The 5007-nt window shown below is 37.1% G+C and overlaps 2 pseudogenes; one reads left to right on the plus strand and one right to left on the minus strand.

The window, feature by feature from the left end:
• Nucleotides 1-1808: 1808 nt before the first annotated feature.
• LOC114925114 (probable purine permease 4) lies at nt 1809-2992 on the plus strand (annotated as a pseudogene).
• Nucleotides 2993-2994: 2 nt separating this feature from the next.
• LOC112742380 (probable purine permease 4) lies at nt 2995-3684 on the minus strand (annotated as a pseudogene).
• Between the last annotated feature and the right edge of the window lie 1323 nt (nt 3685-5007).

Consider the following 5007-nt stretch of genomic DNA (forward strand, 5'->3'; position numbering starts at 1 on the left):
ATAATTCCAATACATAAAACACAGTTTTTTGGAAAGCGCCCCTACCTCAAACACAAATTCCATAACCCAAACGCGTCACAGAATCCTTTTCGCCTCAACCCGAAATCAACAATCAAAATCCCGGCAGCCAAAACCTCGGTTCCAAGCCACTTTCGCAACAGTCTCAACAACTCTAATCACAACATACAACAACCGAACTCAATCGTATAGAAATTAACGCCACAAACCTCAGCGTATAATAACAGAATAGTAACCAAAAGACTTTCAAACCGAAAATGCTTACCGAACCGAAGGAGGAACGGCTGAACCGAAACAGCGGCGGTCTCCGAACCGTTCGGCGGCAGCCCGGCAGCCACCCCAAGCGGCAGCGGCGACCGGACTCCGGCAATGGTGCCTGGAACCCACATACAGAGACGATAAAGCTTCCAGAATCTTAAACGAATGAAAACCAAATCCAAAACCCTTACCGACTGTGTTTCCGGCGACGGCAGCGGGGTTTTTTTTTTTTTTTTTTCCAGTGGCCAGGCACGGCGGCGCAGTTCCCTCCTCATCGTTGGTTCTCCGGCGACAACACCAGCCACAACAGGGACGTCGGCGGTGAGACCCCAACCGCGACGAGCTTCCCGGCGGTAGAGCAAGCACGATGGCTACGGCGCGACTGGAGGTCACGGCACGTACGGTGGCGACGCAGCTGGAGGGGACGGCGACGCTGGCGACGTGAATGGGCTCCGACGCGGTGGCTGGACCTTAGCTCGGCCTCAGATCCGCTCTCTCCTTCGCGCGTCTCTCCTCCCCGCGCGGTCCCCTCGGCGCTGGTGCAGACGGCGACGCGACGCGACGGCGGTCCTGGGCGGCGCAGCGGCGACTAGGGACTGGGTGCGGCTCCAGTGGTGACTGCGAGGCAGAACGGAGACCCAGCAGTGGCTGCCCCGTCTCGCGTGCCCTGGCTCGCGCTCTTCCTCTCTTCGTGAAGCGGCGGCAATAGTGGCTCCTTGCCGGCGCTGTTCCTCCCGTCTCCCCTCTCCTTCTTCCCGTTTCCTCCTAACCCCTTTCTTTCTTTTGCTTCATTCTGCAGTCGTTGCTGCGTTTTGGTTTGGGAAGGGGAAGGCGTTTGTTTGCTGCTGGGTTGGGTGAGAAGGGGACCGGGTCATGGGTTACTGGGTTAGGGTTTCATTTTGAAAATTAGGGTTAAGGGCATTAGGGTAATTCCACATAAAATTGGGAATAATATAGTAATTGAAACCCAAATTAAATCCAACACTAATTATGTATAGAAAATACTATTTGCTCATCAATTTCATAAATTATTTTTCATAAAATGCCCAAATCAAAATAATTAGAAATAATATAATTAAACCCCTTTATTTTTCCAAAGTAGCAGTATTAATATTTAAAATATTACTTATCTAGTCCAAATCATATAAAATCCTTATTATTTCGCAACTACCAACTTTATAATATAATTATAGAAAATAATCCAATAATTATCAAATTGGATAATAAATCATAACTTGTCTCAAATTCAATAAATCACAATCTGCCTTAATTATCTTTAATAAAATAATTTCTGAAATTAAGGCTATAAATAACTGTAGGATTTGAGACTTGATCATAATAAGACTTTTCAAAGATTCTGGGTCTTACATCCCACAATTTGTACTTGAATTCCTTTTGTCCCCGTGCCTGTTGAAGAATGAGCCGGCGACTCATAGGCAGTGGCTTGGTTAAGGGAAACCACCGGAGCCGTAGCGAAAGCGAGTCTTCATAGGGCAATTGTCACTGCTTGTCAGATCTAGTAGGGATCGTACATGGACGGTAGTTGGAGTCGGCGGCTCTCCTAGGGTTTCCTCATCTGGGATCCTGGGGAAGAGGATCAAGTTGGCCCTTGCGAACAGCTTGATGCACTATCTCCCTTCAACCCTTTGAACGAAATGCGGCAAAAGGAAAGAAGCCCTGTCAAATAGAGATCTTTTCTTTCGACCATCTTTCGATTGTTAATACGATATATAAGGACCGCTACTACAAAGAGTACTACATCCTTGATTTTATCATTATTATATCCAATAAATTTTGTGCTTCCATAAGTTTTTTGTTTGTGTTTATCAAATCTCCCTTGTCTCCCTGTGTCTCACTCTCTTCTATAGAGAGGGCTCCAACCAACAAGAACTACAAGCACTTGAAATAGAATCTAACATTGAAAAAAACGAAGAGTCAGAAATGGGCAATAAAAAAACACAAGAGCGCATGCAACAACAGATCAAAAATCCATAACAAACAAGAGGCACATGTCTCTTCTGGTTCTGAATTATTTTCTTTCCTTTGTGGTTTCTTCTCTTCAAACATGCTCTTAAAAGTATTATTTCACCCACAAAGGTTCAAGTAAATGGGTTTCAACTTGGGTTCAGTGGGCGGATTTTCTTCTGTTACGTATCCTCATTTTTCTCCTATATTCTCTCTTTAAATTTGCCATCCAAAACTTTTCTCGATCTTTGTCGGAATCATGTTGGGAATCAATAATCTTTTTATCTCATGGACGTTTCGTATCTTTCAGTTTTAACCTCGCCGCTTATTTTTTCTTTTCAGCTTGATTTCAATTTCATTCTCTTCGTCATCATCGTAAAGCAAAAGATAACCCTTTCGAATCTCATCACGTTGAGTTCCATCATTCTCGCATTGAATTCGAGCAGAGAAAAATCCAAAGGTGTAACGGAGGAGTACTTCGTCAGATTTTTTTGCGCCATTAGCGTAGGGTTATTATTTGCTTTGTACCTCTCCGTTGTGGGGAAGATCTACAAGAAGGTTTATTGCTACGAGATGGTGACGGAGATGCAGCTGGTCATGGAGGTGACAGCGACGGCGCTGGCCACGGTGGGAATGGCATTCGACGGCAGATTCTCGGAGATGAAGAGAGAAGGGAAAGAGGTGTTTGACAAAGGAGAAAGGGTTTATTGGATTTTTGATCGTGGCAACCATCTTGGCGTGACAGTTTTGCTTCATGGACAACAGCGCCGTCATGCAAATTCCTACGGTCAACGACGACGTCAAGAAAACAATCCCCGCCGTGCCGATGAAGCAAAACTGCCACGCCAAGATGGTTGCCACGATCAAAATCCGTAAACCCTTTCTCCTTTGTCAGACACCTCTTTCCCTTCTCTCTTCGTTTCGGACAATCTGCCGTCGAATGCCATTCCCACGGTGGCCAGCGCCGTCGCCGTCATCTGCATGACCAGCTGCATCTCCATCACCATCTCATAGCAATAAACCTTCTTGTAGATCTTCTCCACAACGGGAAGGTACAAAGCAAACAACAAACCTACGCTAATGGTGCAAAAGAATCCGATGAAGTACTGCTTCTCCGTTACACCTTTGGGTCTTTTTTTTACTCGAATTTAATGCGAGAACAACGTGATGAGAATCACGGTGTTGAGATTCGAAAATGTTATCTTTTGCTTCACGATGATAACGGAGAGAATGAGATTGAAACCAAGCTGAAAAGAAAGAAGCAACGAGGTTGAAACTGAAAGATACGAAACCCCATGGGAAAAGAAGATTATTGATTCCCAACATGATTCCAACGAAGATCGATAAAGTTAGAATCTTTTTGTTGAAATCGGTAAAGGGTTTTTGGATGGTGGATTTGAGGAGAGAATATGGGAGGAAAATGAGGATGAGTAAGAGAGGAAATAAAATTTAGCTCTTCTTTTAATCATGTGTGATTCTAATTTCAGATTTAAAAATTAAATTTAGCTCTTCTATAATAAAAAAATTAATAAAAAATAAAATGAGATTAATCATCATTAAATTGTAATTTTTATTATATGAGTTTTATTATCTTAATTTAAGAACAATTAACATGTTATTTTATTACATTGCTAATTCTATCATTTTAGAAGAGTTTGATTTTTAAAAAATTAATAATACTAGTAACGGATCCAAAAATTTTAATCAAAAGGCCCAAAATTTAAACATTTGTAAAATCAAATATTGTATTATATATTTAGTGACGATGGTTTTTTTTTATTATTTTTATATCTATTATTATATAAAAATATTTTAATTTTTATAATAACTTCTAATTAAATGTATTAAGAATATATAAAATTAATTTATTTTTTCTTTATTTAATTTTTTCATAATATTAAAATTAGAATATATTAAGTAAAATATTTTTTAATATGAATATATTTTATATATTATATTTACTACATTATTTTAAATTCATACATAAAAAATATTAGAGAAATACTTTGTTACGAATTACATTAAAACATAAAATTATATTTTTATTATAAATTTCTATTTTAACATGATATTTGTTAAAAAAATTTTATGAAATATTTGATTATACAAATGTTTAGATTTTGGCCCCTTTGCTTAAAATTTTTGAATCCGTTACTAGTATTATTAACTTTTAAAAATCAAGTTTTTTTAAAATGAAAGAGTTAGTAATGTAATAAAATAAGATGTTGATTATTCTTAAATTAAAATAATAAAATTCATATATAATGAAAAGATAAATTAATAATGATTAATGTTTCACTTTATTTTTTATTATTTTTTTATTTTAAAAGAATTAAATTTAATTTTTAAATATCAAATTAGAGTCACACATGATTAAAGGAAAAGATTTCAAAAGACATATATACCACCTAGCAAACCAATCTCACATATTAAAACCAATATTAAAGGTTATCAGAATTTATTATTTTTGATCATCACGTAGTGTGTTTGGATTATAATTTACAAACAGAAATTTGTATAAAATTGTTTTCGCAAATTTGATTTTGATGAAATATAAGTTTGTCTTAAAGGTGATTTATTTTTGGCAATCTTTATATCAAAATGAATTATAATAAAATAAATATTTAGATTGCACAATTTAAAATCACTTTTAAATAAAAAATTTACTAAAATAAACATCAACTTAAATAATTTTTTTTATATTATCCTATTATTTTAATTTAGATATTTGAATAGATATTATTAATTAATTTTATAATAAAATCA

Source organism: Arachis hypogaea, chromosome 14 (assembly GCF_003086295.3).
Source record: "Arachis hypogaea cultivar Tifrunner chromosome 14, arahy.Tifrunner.gnm2.J5K5, whole genome shotgun sequence".
Lineage (NCBI taxonomy): Eukaryota > Viridiplantae > Streptophyta > Magnoliopsida > Fabales > Fabaceae > Arachis > Arachis hypogaea.